This window comes from Cervus elaphus, chromosome 33 (genome assembly GCF_910594005.1).
Source record: "Cervus elaphus chromosome 33, mCerEla1.1, whole genome shotgun sequence".
Lineage (NCBI taxonomy): Eukaryota > Metazoa > Chordata > Mammalia > Artiodactyla > Cervidae > Cervus > Cervus elaphus.
The window spans coordinates 39,383,359-39,400,486 of record NC_057847.1 but is presented as its reverse complement, the minus strand read 5'-3'; the positions used below and the strand labels follow the sequence as shown (position 1 = coordinate 39,400,486).

The window sequence follows — 17,128 nt, the reverse complement described above, 5'->3', positions numbered from 1 at the left end:
CCCTGAACATTCCCTAAACTTTGAATCTTAACCAGACACACTTTTTGACTTTCAGGTTTCTTCCCAGTGCTTGAAAAATAAAAATTAAAAAAAGACAGAGAGACTTGGGAATAAAAATTGCCCAAGATGGCGAAACGCTTGTTGTTTAGAGGGCAGAGGGAAAAAAAATGGAGGATATTGTAATATACACAAAGGGATAAATTTCAGCAACTCGGCCAAGGACTGCAGCTGCTTCTCTCTTTATAAGGAAGCAACACACAAAAGATAAATACAGAAGGAGAGAAAAGAAGGGGAAATCTCCCAAGCAGCAGGGCCAGTTCTGACTCTCCAAACATTTCCTTCCTTTCCCAAGTCCCAGTTCTGGGGTTCGTGGAACTACTTTAAGAGGAGAGGAGCCGCGAATGGGAAGGGGGTGGGGGGGAAGGGGAGCAAAAAGATTAAAAGAGCGAAGAAGAGTTGAGAACAGGAGGCAGCTCCCGGGGAAGAACTGCTAGGAGACGGACATTACTGTAGGAAAAGCTCTGCTCCTCTAATCTCTTCGTACTGAAACAGACTTTCCAGGTACCCAGATTTGTCCCAGTTCCACCTGCCCCTACTCCCACCCCACCCAGCTCACTTTCTGTAAACTCCCGAGCCCCAAGCTACTCGGGGAGAGAGAGCAAGAGAGACCCGAATTGGGGGTGGGGGGTGGCAGGCGCAGCTTATCAGTCCTACAGGGAAGAGGGGGCGGAGGCAGAAAAGGGCAGCAGTAGGCGGACTGGGGTGGGGGTGGGGGGGTATCTTGAAACTACCCCGGCGGGGATGGGGGGAGCAGCGGTTATTCCCGGTAGGAACGGCGATCGCAACCGTGCCAGAGGTGATTTTTTTGAGAAGCCAAACTGTTGGCGGCGACCTGAGCGCTGGAAGCCGCAGGGAGGAAAAAGGACACGCGAAGCGCCGGCGGCCGAGCAGGGAGGCCGGCACAAAGGAGGAGGACTCGCGGCGGCAGCGTCTGCCCACGCCGGGGGAAGCACGGCCCGCGGCCCTGCTAGACCGAAGTCCCGCACTGGCGGCTACGAATAAAGTTTACGTTCTCCTGAGACCGCACTCCCCACCTCCCACCCAGGACCGCGCATCTCCGCGTCCTCCTCCCCCAAACTGCAATCGGGACCCCGAGCACCACCCCAGCCTTCCAGCCAGCACAACAAAGAGACACACCGACCGGCGAGGGTAAACAGCCGCGGCCGGGCGGGCAGGGCGGGCAGGGCAAGCGCCTCCAGATAAGCAACTCCGGAGTCTAACCCACTCGCTGGAGCGCAGTTTCTTCTCTTTTTCGGTTTCAAACGGCTTTACAATATTTGGAATTTTCATCTTCACCCGCACCCCTCACACCCGAGGATTTTAAACTCACCTTTACTTTCGAACTGAGAGTTGCGGTGGATGGGATTTTTGCCTTCCCCAGATGGTTAAAGGTTACGATTTTTGTTTTGGAAACCCCACCACCTCCTTATTTCTATTATTATTTTTGCAAGAAAAGTATAAGGAGAGTTGGAGTGGAGGTGAGATTTGTGATCGGCAAAGCCCTGGACGCCCTCCTTCTCCGTCTTCCGCCTCTCTCTCTCTGATTAGTTCCTATCCAGCAGCAGATTGAAGCAGGAGATGATTCTTCTCAAGGTTTGTTCAGCAGCTTCACTTCTAGGCGAAGGCTTCATGAACCAAGTGACGTCAACCAACAAGGCTTCTCTCTCTCTCCTCTCTCTAACAATGAAAGTTGCTGTTAACAAGGGAAAAAAGAGAGAGAATTGTTTATACCATTTCAGTTCCAATAATAAATGACCCATCAGCTCTTAAAGTAGCCAGGGAGGGAGGGGGTGGCTTCTTCCTCCCAAGAATCCTGTAGCTTTGAGTTTGCACCGATTCTTGTTCCAGGAAAAAGTTAAGGAACTCTAATGTTTTGTTTTACTTTTAAAAGTAGAGAAGACAGAAAATAGGATTGAAAACGTAATTAAAAAAAAAAAAAAGTACACGGGCAAATAGGGAGAGTAGATTAACCATGTCCACCTAAACTTTGTCTGTAAACTCAGAATTTGGTTAAAATCTAAAAGTCAACTAAATGTAATATGTTTGGAACTCAAAAAGCAGTACGCAAAATGGTCCCAGGATAAAATGCTACTGCCCTAACCCGGGCAGGTTAAGCTACTGTAATGTTTATGCACTGAGTTAAAATTTAAATAAAACGTTAAAATAATAAGTCGTTTTAAAGTTATACGTTAAAACTGCAAAAGGTAACCTCAATAGTCCCCCCACACACACACTTCTGAGAAGGCAAAAAAGGTGGGAGAGGATAGCTAATTGTAGGAATTAGAGTACTTAAAAAATCAAGTTAAGACTAGGTAGCCTATTGCTCCATCTTTAAATTACACACGAGGTATACTATTTGTCTGCCCCACAATTTCTTCTAACTTCCTATTTTTTACCCTTCCATTTTCCTCCACCAATTTCAACATCCTGAAACCAATAAAGTTAAACTAAAGGTGAAGTACACCCCATTCCCTCCTACAGCACACCACCCTGTAGTTTCCTTAAAAAAAATTTTTTTTAAAAAGGCCTTATCCTTGGTAACGCTTTATTACCAAAGAAGATAATTTTTTTTTTTCATTGAGGTAGTGTTTTACCCCTGGAACACATTAAAAGTCCCAAAAGTTCATATAACTAAAAACGGCATAATTTAATTTTCAGGATGAAGAGTAAGTGAAAGGCAACCTATAGAAAAATAATTTGACCATATATGTATATTTTGTACATGCATATGTGGATAAATGTATCTTAAAAGATGCTATTGTTTTATGTTTCCTCTTCAGCTACTGGCTGTGATTTTAATTGTGCTGGAGGATCTTCATTAGTATTAACACATGGGGAGATTTCACAAAGCTGCTTCATTAGGGGGAAAAAAAAAAGCTTGGCAGACTAGGTCTTTTTGCATGCACTGAGAATGTCAGCCTTACCTCGGTCATTTGTAACATAATAAGTGCAAGTACAATGATTGCAATGCAGGAGCACTGGGGGAAGGGCAGAAATACTGCCTGTCTAATAGGGATATCTGAAAAGAAGGCTGCTCATTACATAGTAAAATGTATGCTAAAAATTAGTGAAGATGATGTCTCAGGAGACTGATGCTAAATAAATTAATGTGCTGATATGTTTTTAATTATTATTTTTGTAATAGTTTATTTCATTCTCAGGATTCACATTGAGCAGCAAAGCTGTGCTAGCACTTATTGATTTTTTTTCCCTGCCACATTCCCGGAATACAGATTTTAATCATTTCACTACACCACACTCAGTAATTTCATTAAAAACTGGAACCTTCCATCCCCAGAAAAGCATTTAATTTCAATGACATACAATTCTGGTCTTAGCAGAAAACTGTCTCCACAGTAAAAGCTGGCCTAAGGTTCAAATGCATAATTTAATCCTGAGTTTTCCATGCTCTGCATTCCTTTGAAGCTATAATTTGAGTAACTACCTAATAACTGTAATAAGGATAATAATTTCCTTATAATATATTATTAACTCATATTTAATTAACTCAAAGGCCAAGTTCTGTACATGTATGACTGGGTCAACAGTTCCACAATATCAAAATTTACTAATAATGTTAAAGAAAAATACAGATTCCAGTATAAGTGTGGAAAGCTAGCATTTAGATATTACTTTAGCAAAGTAACATGTAAAAAAGTTGATGCATTTTATATAATAGAGGTCATTACTCAAAACAGTATTTCTATGTGTAAATAAAATATTTTAATATTTCAACAATCCATTTCAGACATTTTGTCTAATCATTAGCATTACTGCTGAAAATATTCAATTTCGAAAAGATAAAAAGAAATAGCTAGATTCAAATTGTTTCAATTTTCATATAAGAATTCTCTTAAAACATTTCTTTGCAAATAAAGTTGTGGCACTCTTGAATAACTTAGATAACTAAGAATGTTTCTTTTACTTACTTAAATACTTTTAAAATAGACTGCAAAGCATAATTCAAAGTTTGGTTCCAATAAAATGCTGAAATAATAATACTGGCTTTGAAGATGGCACACTGGCTTTCCAGACAATGTTTCATAAGAATATGTAATTTACATTGCCTAGTTTTTACAAAAAAGCACCTGTGGGGAAAACTGTTTAACATAAGAAAACTTATTTAGTAATTAAAATTCTTAATATATGCCTAATCAATAGAAAAAATGGTACACAGATAATGAAAGTGGCTAACTTAAAAAAAAAAGTGACTAACTTACATATATATGTATAATTTCAAGTTGAAGCCATATATGACACAAAGTTTTTTTCTCTTGGTTGAATAATGAAGTAACTTAAAATTAAGAGTATCATCAAAGGTTGGAATAAAGGGTAAATGTGGTAATAATAAAGAATTTGATTTTGGTGTGTTTATAAAAACTTCCAATTTTTATATTAAAATATGTTTAAAATAATTTGGTGTTATTTGGTAATTCAAATATATTATTATCCAATTTAATCTATACCTTTAAGACTGATTTTAAAAATAATGAAACATTAAAAATTTTAAACTGGAATACTCTAGTATTTGATACCCGCTTACTAAGAAGTTATGGTTAAATTATTTTTAAATATGATTCTTTCCCTTTTTCGTGTTACCACATTTGATTATTTCAAAGATTACAACATAGTCATAGAGTTGGGGGGTGGGAAATAATTATAAGTTATAAAATAATTTGGCTCCCATAGCACTTAGTCTTCTACTTGTTTATCATCGAAATTAGTACTTGATCATGTACAGAATTATAAAAGAATTTAATGATCAAATAGATCTTTTCCAATATAAGTAAAATCCTATATGTGATATGTACCTAAACTAATTATTCATATCAATAATTAATCTAAATTAGTACCATAAATTACTCTACCACTATAGACTAAATTGTACTTTTTTTATAAAGCATTATCTATTCTTAGGACCAAGACAGAACTTCATAAACAGGAGGAGATAAAGATGGACAGGTATCCTATGGTAGTTTCAGTTACATGGACCTTCAGAGAGTAAGAACTGTCATGGGCAGAGAACAAAGTCTAGGCTGACTATGAACTACAGACAGCCAAACGAATGAGAAATCTTAATAGTAGAGCCACCTGGCCACTGTCGTGTCTTGTTTCTGTTTCAATCAGTACAGACTAATGAAGCTTTATTTGTTTTCATTCACTGAACAAACATTTGAGTGCTTGCACTCTGCTAGAGGCTGGAAAAAACATGAGAGCTCACATTCTAGTTGATATAAAGTGTGAAATTTCTGGGAGATCAGAGACTCACAAAAATCACATTATAAAGATACAAATAATAAAGTTTTGCTAGAATAAAGAGGATGGATCTACTAATTCTGACTAAGAGTCTATATAAAAGCTTTATCAAAGAAAGGCCATTTGAACTGCATCTCAAATACTGAGAGCTTACAAGGCAAAGAAGGCGGGAGCAAATTCTAAGTGAAAGAAACCATAAATTTAAATTATAAAAGCTACCAGATCTGATGTCCATCCAGTAGTCAGAAATTCAGTGTAACAGGAATACTCAGTGTGAGTTGTAGAATAACAGGGACTAAGGAGGAAACGGAGGCTGGGACCTGTGAGTATAAGGCCATATGTGCCTTGGTTGAATTTATCCTGAAAGCCAACAAAGGTCAGCAAAGAAGTAACATGATTAACATTATTTTTAGGAAAAAATTAACTGTATAGATAGTGCAGATGATAGACTATATTATGAAGAGTTATCTTAAAAGACCATGAGAAAATGGTAAAAGACAGTGGTACTAGAGGTTTAAAGCAAAGTAAAATGTAGATTTTGTGACAAACCAAATTAAAGAAAAGGAAGGATTAAAGGAAAACTAAATTTCTGGCTTAGGGAACTGGGCAAATGCTGCATTTAGCAAGGTACAGAATACAGAATACATAAGGGAAACAAATCACAAGGTAATCTGGAACTAGAACTTGAATTTATGCTTTATAGATCATTTTTAAATGGGATTATTAAAATCAACTGGACAGTTTTTTCAAAATGTGCATACCCAGGCCCAATATCTAGAGACTCAGTACGTCTGGGTGGGGTCAAGTGTTTATTTTTTTTAAAAAACCTCCTGATAGTGCTTCCAATAAACACTGCTGATTCAGAACACTGTTACGGAACTTCCCTGGCAGTCCAGTGGTTAAGACCATGTTTCCACTATAGGGACACAGGTTCCTCCAGGTGGAGGCGCTAAGATCTTACAAGCCATGCGGCCAAAACAGAAAAAAAAGAATGCTGCTACCAGCATAAATTAATTATAAAATTCATTTGGAATTAAAAAAAAAAAAAAAGCCTAGAAAACCCTGAAAAAGAACATTGAAGGGGGGGGGGGTGTCATATCAGATATTTAAGGCTTAATAATTTAATGGTAGCATTGGCACATGAAAAAAAAAAGGACCAATAAACAAAATAGAAAGTTGAGAAATTACCCAAGTGCATATATATGGAAATTTAACATAGATAAAAACGGTATCCCAAAGCAGTAAAGAAAAGATGGACTTTTTCATAAGTGGTGTTGAGATAACTGAGTAGTCACAAGGAAAAAGATGAATTTGGATGTGTTCCAAGAATAAATTTCAAAAAGATCAGGTATTTAAATATAAACATTTGAACTATTCAAGTACTAGGAGAAATTATGGGTCAATTCCTCTGTAAGTGAAGAGTAGGGAAAATGTTCCTAGCAATGGTCAAAACTAGATGAAGTGAAAATATGAAAAACATTTGTAACATATAAGAGACAATTTAATAACCCTACATATAAAGAGTATCCAAAAATGAATAAAACACCAACACCCTGAGAGAAAAATGGCAAGAGATATGAACAGACATTTCACAGAAAAAGAAATGCAAATGCCCCTTAAATAGAAACATTCTCAACCTTCTTCATAAGAGAAATGCAAATTAAAATCACTGAGATACTATGTCTCACCCAACAAATTGGCAAAAATTCAAAATTTTCACAGCACAGCCTGTTAGGCAGTTGTGGAGAAAAGGAACACTCTCAAATATTGCTTGTTAGGGTGAAAAATAGAAAAAGCCCAACAAAAGAGATGTTCATGGAATCTAGCAAAGTTACATATACATTTTATTTTCTGTCTGGCAAATCCCACTTCCAAGAATCTGACCAACATGAAAAAAAGAAGTTATTCATTGAAGCATTGTTTCTTACAGCAAACGTTTCTATGAAAATTAATACAGAAGCCTCAATAAAATGTAGTCTGAAGGTCAAAAGAGGGAGCTGTCACCCATGTACCAGTTAAAGTCCACACAGATCCCAACAAAAAGAGACATACCATGCATCTCCAGCTGGAAGTAACATGGTTTTACTACAAATGCCAGCAAGGGGAAGAGATCTCTTCCTCGCCTGGCAACAGCTCAGCCAATGGGACTGTCTCAACTCGGTCAATTAAGAGCCGTTCTACTTTGCACTCTCAGTCTCCTCCAATGGACTTTTTATGAGCATCTCTCCTGACTCTCCCATCTCCTCTATAAGAATTTTCTTCCCTTTGCTTTGTTGAACTTGCTTGTGGTTCACACAGTTGCATCTCCCAAACTGCAATTCTGTGTTGCTCCCTAAGAAACCCCCTTTTGCTGGTAAAATAACTGGTTTTTCATTGTTTTAGGCTAACATAGGGAAATAACCCACAAGTCCATCATAGTGAAATGGTTGAATAATTATAGTACATACATACAGTGAAGTACTATGCAATTTTTAAAAGGGAATAAAGAATATATACAATATAAAGTAATTCACTGTCAACTCCAGTATACATCGTTAAGTAAAAATATCAAAGTGGAAAAAAGCATCTATGGCATATTACCATTCATCTATCTCACTTTTTAAATTAAATGAAAAATCAAAACCTTAAAACACATAATGTTAGTGGCTCAGACGTGTCCAACTCTTTGTGTCTCCATGGACTGTAGCCTGCAAGGCTCCTCTGTCTATGGAATTCTCCAGGCAAGAGTACTGGAGTGGGTTGCCATTCCCTTCTCCAGGGGATCCTCCCAACCCCAGGGATCAAACCCAGGTCTCCTAAATTGCAGGCAGATTCTTTACCATCTGAGCCACCAGGGAAGCCCTTAAAAATGGTTACCTGTAAAAAGGAAGGGAACAGAGGAGCAAAGATGGAATAACAGGAAGTTTTCTCATAAAAATGTGATTTCAGAAACATAGAATATATATAAGTATAATTTACAAATTATAAAACAGAAATACATTAAAATTTAAAAGTGATCCCATCTAAATGAAATGAGTGAACTTAATAATATATGGAGTTGGTGGCATAACCATACAGAGAATATTCTAAGTGACTTTAAACATAGTAGTTTATCTTGTCTTTTTTTTTGGCCACACCATGCAGCATGTGAGACCTTAGTTCCCTGGCCAGGGATTGAACTTGCATCCCCTGCATTGGAAGCACAGAGTCTTAACCAGTAGACTACCATGGAAGTCCCAGGAATTTTTAAAAACCATATTAAAACACATTAATTTAACAGTACTTTCCTCATAGGATTTAAACTAAGAAATAAACCTTAAATAAGCAATGACAAAACAAGAACTTTAATTGTTATCATCAGCCACAGTTTTGTGGTGGTATTAATTGGTGGTGGTATTGTAATTAGGGGCTTCCTAGGTGGCTCAAGTGGTAAAGAATCCTCCTAAAATACAGGAGCCACAGCAGACACAGGTTCAATCTCCTGAGTCTGCAGCAAGATCCCCTGAAGGAAGAAATGGCAACCCACTCCAGTGTTCTTGTCAGGATAATCCCAGGATTGGAGGAGCCTGATGGATTACAGTCCATGGGGTCGCAAAAAGTCGGACACGACTAAAGCAACTGAGCGTGCACACATGAGCACATTCTTGTAATTATATTGCATGCATAGTCTGAGAAAAAGCAAATGGATAATTAAGTTGGTGTTTGGGTGTGGGACAAAGAAGAACAGATGTAAAATCCATGAGTTATATAAAAATTCTGTGATCATGAATTTGAACTGGATATATCAGAATGAACTATAATATTTTACATTTAAAAATATATGTATTTCTTAGTTTTGCCCACTGTAAAGGCCTAAAAACAGGGACTATGCAGTAGCAACAAGCACATAGTTATGTATCTAATTATTGACAGTAAACATCATTTGCCCCTGAAACAGATTCCTTGAAGCGAAGGCTGATTCTAGTCTGGGGATGGGAAGTATTCAAGGTAAGCCTAAAATATCCTATCATACTATTAATCATGAAAACTATCAAAGAATACTGGGGTAATGTAAAAGGACTTGAGAATAAATGTGAAAAAGCCAACTTGAATTGGTTCCCACTGGCCAAAGATGAGACAATTTAAGCTCCTTAAGAACAATTAAAATGGATTGCAACATAACAAATACAACTTAATACATAATTTCATAATGATACTTTAAAAAAACTCATTATTCACCTTTGAAGAATGCTAGGGAACCAACTCATTATTTTGAAAACTGGTAAATAAAGGCAACAATTTAAGGCTTTATTCAATATTTCATACCAAATGTACCTTAGGAAACCTAATTTGAAATTGTGTTTCTATGTATACATATATATGTATAAAGGTGTGTATATGTATATATATGTATGTACATACATACATATATGTAACAAAATTTGAACATAAGATTTTTTTAAAATGAAATGTTATTTGCCTGTACTAACAGTTATTGTGATCAAGCATATGATTTACCTGTGAGTTTCAAGGAAAATAAAACAAAGAGGGTTCAGGATACTATTCTTGTCTAGTAAATAAGAAAATAAGCAATTCATTAAGACAAACTTAAAACCTTGGAGTGAAATACCGAAGTTTGAACCCAATCTTTTAGCCAATGCATAGACATCATCTGTATGGTCTTTCTCATAGCAATACTCTATAAAAGCCAAGGGCATGATGATGACTGTAATTAAGTTCACTGCATTAAATAATTAACAAGTCAGTCATATAAGGCTATGTAGGTTATGCACAGGATCACTACCGGGGCAGCAGTGTGATGAATCCAAATCATACAACCACATGTAGTCAAAAGTTAAGTCTTTAGGAATTTTGCAAGCTACTTTTTAAGGATGAGATGGTTAGATAACATGACTGACTCAATGGACATGAGTCCGAGCAAACTCCAGGAGACAGTGAAGGACAGGGAAGCCTGGCATGCTGCTGTCCATGGAGTCGCAAAGTTAGGCAAGACTTAGCGACTGAACAACAACTTTTTAAGCATAGCTGTTACTAAAAAGTAATATCTTCAAACATATTAAAAAAATACAACTCATCACTTATTTTATTATGCTTTATTAGTATCGATGTCCTCAAGGCCCATTGTAATATGCAGAAAAAATGATACAACGGTGTGTTACTGCCCATCTCTTCCCAACTCTATTACCAGTGATGTCACATTGGTAGCTTGAAACAGACCACAGTGGGAATGTTTACAATCTAGAAATCAGCAAACACTACAAATCAGGGCATAAGCTTAATGTTTTATTAATAGTGTAGACTTTAAAAAGTGCTTTAAAAAAGTTAATAAAATTAAATTTAAATTATATCACTGAAATAGCACAAAAATGGAGAAATAATTTTCTAAACCATTTTAAAACTATTAACAAATTCTGAGAAGTCACATCATTGATGAAAAAAGTAAGGACTGTTTCATTTTCATCTTACTCTTAGACAAAAATATCAATGACTATGTATGTTAGCACCACATTCTTCAACAATTGCACAACTATAGGCTAACTACAGATAGGGCTGTAGAAATAAGAATTTGGTAAAAATCAACCAAAACATTCTGTAAGAATCAATTGGCTATATAGATTTTATAATACAGTATTGTATATGCTATTCTTTGTAAGTTGTATATATTTTTACGTCCAGAAAGATTTACAGTACACCTCTGTTGGGGAGGACAACAGTTACTAGGCCTTGAGGAGTGCTCCGTCCAACTGAGAAATGAAAATACTCCAAAATACATGGTACAACATGTTAAATACTCTAACAGAGGTATTGAAAGTGAAATGAAAACACATTGCAGGTGCCTGTGTGCTGAGGGGCTTCAGTTATGTATGTCCAACCCTTTGTGACTCTATGGATTGTACCCTGCCAGGCTTCTCTGTTAGAAGTGGTTATTTTTCTCTGGTGGAGATAGGGGAAGGAAAATGCATATCCTGATTTTTGAAGAATCCATCTCATAGTAATAAAAGCTTCTTTGCATTATAGTCTGTCCTAATGTATTATTTTCAGCACTAAACTCAGTAATAATTTAGCTCTGAAAGGCAGTTTTAAAGCTCTACAATATACTGATACATGCCTTGGGGCAAGCCGTCTGAAATCACACAAACAGTCTTTTTTAGGGTCATGAAAGTTATTTTATTTTATTTTTAGCCATATGGCCTGTGGGTTTCACAACCTAGGACTGAACCTGGGTCAGGCAGTGAAGGCACCAGTCCTAACCACTGGACAGCCAGGGTACTCCCATGAAGAAATATTTTAATCTCATATCTGATTTCAAAAATTCACGACTACGTGCCCTCTTGACAGCTAGCCTGTTTCAAGTCGAAAAACAAGAGTTTTCTATCTCACAGCATTTTGAAGAATATACACTCAAGGACCAAAATTCAGTCATAAGCACAATTTTCATGATTTCCTCTAAAAACTGAATCAAGATCAAAGTCCATATTGCTTATAGACAACTGTGCTCTGGGAATATGTACTATGAGAATTAATATTCAACAGTCAACGCTCTAACTGTAAAGAGTGTAGTTATGTTTCTGTATTCTGCTTGTACTCTGTCAATACTGAATCCAACAAACCTTTTCCAGAAAAATCTTTGGTTCAAAAAATAATCACAAAGCAAATTTTAAAAATTTCTTCCCCTTTAAGCATGAATTGTTAGTGACTAAAAATAAAACCAAACAAGAAGTTGTCTAGGACTTCTCCCTCATGTATGCTCCTTATATAGAAGGTGTCATCCGACTATAAGGTTTCGATTAGCATGCACATGTTATAGAGTAGATAGACTAACGCTTTCTTATTATATATCATTGATATTATAGTGTCTCAAAGTACCACATTAAAGGAATTTTGCCAATAGTTGATTCTGAGTTCTCGCTAAACATAATATTTATTATTTTGCTGCTGGTTTAATAAACTTGGCACTGTATGGTTTTATATCTGCTTTTGCTCTGAGAAGTACAATATCAAATTAATACTTCCTTTGCTTTAGTGTCTTCTCCATCTTTAGAGAAAAGAATACTGGAAGGCATTATTTTGTATTTGTGGGATGCTTTTGTTTTTTTGTTTTTTTTTGGATGCTTTTGTTATTTCAGCAGAACAGTTTACAAAACTCATTTGAAAAGACCCTGATGCTGGGAAAGATTGAGGGCAGGAGGAGAAGGGACGACAGAGGATGAGATGGTTGGATGGCATCACTGACTCAATGGACATGAGTTTGGGTGGACTCTGGGAGTTGGTGATGGACAGGGAGGCCTGGCGTGCTGCAGTTCATGGGGTCGCAAAGAGTTAGATACAACTGAGCGACTGAACTGAACTGAACTGAGGTTTTAAAAAAAAAGTGTCATTACGTTTTCTTTAAAAGAGAGTAAATGACCTTAAAATATCCTAGCCCGGGGAATTCCCTGACAGTCCAGTGGTTAGGGCTCCACATTTCCACTGTAGGAGGCACAGTTCACCCCTAGTTGGAGAACTATGATCTTGCATTCTGCACAGTGTGACATATATATATATATATATATATGTGTGTGTGTGTATAAATGGGCTTCCCTGGTGACCCAGATGGTAAAGAATCTGCCTGCAATGCAGGAGACCTGGGTTCAAATCCTGGATTGGGAAGATCCCATGGAGTAGGGCATGGAAACCCACTCCAGTATTCTTGCCTAGAGAATCCCCATGGACAGAGAAGCCTGGCTGGCTACAGTCCATGGAGTCACAAAGAGTCAGCCACAACTGAGCAACTAAGCACAGCAGAGCACGCACACACACACACACACACACACACACACACACACACACACACACACACACACACACACACACACACACACACACACACACACACACACACACACACATATACAGGCCACACTGTGTATACATGTAAGTATAGATATATTTATGTGTGTGTATATATGTATATACATATCCCGGCCCAAGTGCATTAAAATTACTTTTCAGTACTTCTCTCTCCCCGCCCCCCATATATTTATAACCTTTCTCTCTTTCCCATTCTTGACTGAAGAGAGGCAATTGGAGAGAGAAATTATCCTCTGAGAGGCAAATCAAATGATAGAAGCACCTGGAAACAATTTATGTTGAATCTTTAAAAATGAAAACAACAACAAAAAACTTATGAACTGTGAATTATTTAGTATGGCCAGAGAATAAGAAGAGAGGAGCTTTTTTTTTTTGGTAGCTTTTATGTGTGGCTTTTGTTGGAGGAACGGGTTCAGTTCTTTTCAGATTTTCTTAGGGAAAGAGCCCTTGAGAGTTTGACCATTCCCTCATTTCAGGACTCCTGAAGCCTCTGCTTCTGCTAGGAAATATCCCTAATCCTCACATATGATCTTTCAGATATTTTTTCCCAGCAGCTTTTTCTATTAAACATAGTTTTAAAAAAATGTAAGGAGATTCTATACAGTTATTCCTCTACTACTTCATTTGTGTTAATGATAAATCCCAAGATCACAATTAAGCTTAACATTAAGATAAGATTTGGGGGAGTAAATGTGGGGCTGGGTGCCGTTCTAAGCTTTGGCAAATCTGTTTCTTTCCTCAGCTATCATCTTTCGAAACATATGACATTGAGATTCTATCATGTTTCTTATTTCTGATTACTACTGATGAATGTTTTGTTTTCTTCATTCCTCTGGTCCTGCTCTTATCTTTTTTTTTTTAATTGTTGAAGATCATATGAATAGGTATCAGAGGAAAATTCTGTAGTTTCTATCATCTTTACATAGGAGTTTTATTTTTTTGGCCAGGTGCTGGGCCACTGCAGTGAAAGCCTGGAATCCTAACCACTAGGCCACCAGAGAACTCCCCTTACACAGGAGTCTCTTTTCTTAATTGCAAACATGCTTAATTGAAGGCATATTAATTATATTTAAATGATAATGACACATAATAACAAAATTTATAATCTCAAGGAACTTTTGTCTTTAGAGCTTAAAATCCTTTAATATATCCTCTAATTACTAGATCATATCATGTATTCTCTTTATCATTTAATTGTTCCTAGAATACTTAGTGAATACCTATTATGTGCCAGATACTATTCTAGGTGCTGAAGATGAAGCAGTTAAAAGAAAAATAACTTGCCTTCATAGGACTTACTTTCTAGTGGGGAGAGACTGGCAACAAACATACAAGCAAATACATAATAGTATATATCAGGATCACCAAGGGCTGGTCTGTAAAGGGTCAAATGGTAAATGTTTCAGGCTTTGGAGGCCATGTGTCTCTGTTAAAATTACTCATCTTTGTCACTGTAATGAAAAACCAATCATAGGCAACATATTAAAAAAGTGGGCATAGCTATGTTCCATGAAAACTTCATATACAAAAACAGGTAGGAGCTAAATTTAGCCTACTGGCCATAGTTTGCGCATTCCTCATATATATAACTTTGATAAGTATTATGGAGAAATGTGGGGGAAGCAAGATGTACAGAAGTTCTAGGAAAGGTGAAAAGGGGCCTCACTCATGAAATATCTGAGCTTAGACTTTTTAAAAAGTGAGGGAATAAGGCACACAGACATATGGGGGAAGAGCTTCTCAGGCAGAGGGGAAAAGATTTACAAATGTCCTGTGGCAGGAGCATGCTTAGTCTGTTTTGTTGTTAAGTCCCTAAGTCATGTCCAACTCTTTGCGACTGCATGGACTACAGCATGCCAGGCTCCTCTGTCTTCCATTATCTCCCGGAGTTTGCTGAAATTCATGTCCATTGAGTTGGTGATGCTATCTAATCATCTCATCCTTTGCCACCCCCTTCTCCTACTGCCTTCAGTCTTTCACAGCTTCAGGGTCTTTTCCAATGAGTTGGCTCTTTGCATCAGGTGGTCAAAGTATTGGAGTTTCAGCTTCAGCAACAGTCCTTCCAATGAATATTCAGGGCTGATTTCCTTTAGAATTGACTGATTTGATCTCCCTGCAGTCCAAGGGACTCTGAAGAATGTACTCCAGCACCACAATTCAACAAACAGTAAATAGGCTGATGTGGTCAAGAATAAAAGCATCAGGAGTTAAGGTCAAGAGAGTACCATAGATGGTATCATGTTTTATAGGGCTTTTGAAGCCATTATACAAAATGATGAATTTTTACCCTGAGTAGGAAACCACTTTGCACAATAGCTTTGAGCAATGATAAGTCATGGTCTGACTTACCTTTGAAAACGTTCTCTCTGGCTTTAGTACGAGAATAGACTGTAGTGAAACAAGAATGGAAGTTAGACTTTGTAGGAGGTTGCTAAAAATTCCAAGCAAAAGATGATCATACCAAGCTTAGAACTGCTGGTTGTGACTGAAATAGTAGAAAATGGTCAGATTGTTTATACATGTTGAAGTTAGAGGTAAAGGATATGTTGATGGATTGCGCATGTGCTATAAGAAAAAGATTTCCAATGAATGATGACTCCATAGTTTTTGTCCTCAGTAACTAGAAGGCTTAGTGAATACCTATTATGTGCCAGAAGTTGGAGATATGAGGGAAAACTGCAAAAATAAATTAAGGAGTGGCCAGTGAAATGAGTATATATTTTCATCCCCTTAAGGGTATATTTTCAAGAGCAGAGTTATTTTTCATCGTTTAAAAAAACTAACTTATCAATTTTTACTTTTATATATCCAGGTTTTGAAAATCTTAGTAGAAAATCATGAAGATTTTCTCCTTTCCTTATGTTTTGTTGTAGAAGTTTTATAGTTGAGGTTTCATTTACATTTAGGTCTATGATCCATTCTTAGATACTTTTTACATATCATGCAAAGTATAGATGAAAATCCATTTCTGGCATATGGGTATCCAATTTTCTGAGCTCAGACTAATGAAAAGACAAGCCTTTCTCGATTAAGTTGACTTTGTATCTTTATAAAAAACTACTTGTCTTTCAGCTTTTATACATCTAGAAAAAACTTCACTTTCATGTTTGAAAGATTTTTGCAGGTAAAGCATTCTGGGTTAAAAGTATGTTCTTTAACTACTTTGAAGATGTTGGTCTTTGGTCTTATTTACATTGCTTTTGATGATATATCTGCTTAAATTCTGATATTTGTTGTTCTGTAGTCATATGTCTCTTTTCCTCAAACTGCTTTCAAGATATTCTCTTTATCACTGGTTTTGAACAATATCATGATGATCTACCTTGTCGTGTTTTAGATCTTTATTATCATTAGGTGCACTGCTCAGCATGTAGGATCTTAGTTCCTGAACTAGGGACTGAACTCACACCCCGTGAAGTAGAAACACAAGAGTCTTAACTACTGGACCACCAGGGAGTCCCTAGATGTTTTTTATTATTGAAATATAATTCACTTACAATAAATTGCATCTTTTTAAAGCACATATTTCCATGTTTTTTAGTATAGTCACACATTTGTGAAATCATCACTACTGTCTAATTCCATGTTTTCATCACCCTAAGAAGACATCTGATACCTGTTAGCAGTCACTACCAATTCCCCTCTTCACTCAGTTCCTAGAAACCACCGATCCACTTGCTCTCTCTCTGGATTTGTTTATTCTGCACATTACATATATATGAAAGCATACAATATGTGGTCTTTTGTGATTGATTTCTTTCACACAGCATAATGTTCTTTAATTTTCACCTATACTGTAGCATGTATCAGTAGTACATTGCATCTTATTATTGAATAATATTTCACTGTATGGATAATCCAATTTGTCCAATAATGGACATTTTCATTGTCTCCAGCTTTTGGCTATTATGAATAATACTGCTATAAACATTCATATATATTTTTTTGCATGAACATGTTATTTTTAGTGCTCCTAGGAGTA

General features: G+C 36.8%; 1 protein-coding gene and 1 long non-coding RNA gene across 17 annotated transcripts in view; one reads left to right on the top strand and one right to left on the bottom strand.

Moving 5' to 3' along the window:
- Positions 1–17,128, bottom strand: part of BAZ2B (bromodomain adjacent to zinc finger domain 2B) — a 400,154-nt gene that overhangs the window by 312,250 nt on the left and 70,776 nt on the right. For 10 of the 16 annotated variants that reach the window (XM_043894804.1, XM_043894812.1, XM_043894810.1 and 7 more), the window contains exon 1: positions 1,391–2,513. The gene's annotated coding sequence lies outside the window, so the exon portion shown is untranslated. Of the gene's footprint in view, positions 1–1,390; positions 2,514–17,128 lie in introns of those variants that run through there. The other 6 variants (XM_043894808.1, XM_043894811.1, XM_043894813.1 and 3 more) reach the window with 2 other exon arrangements.
- On the top strand, positions 483–4,441 carry LOC122688665. The gene is made up of 2 exons (XR_006339536.1): positions 483–561; positions 815–4,441. It is a non-coding gene; the product is annotated as an uncharacterized LOC122688665 (long non-coding RNA).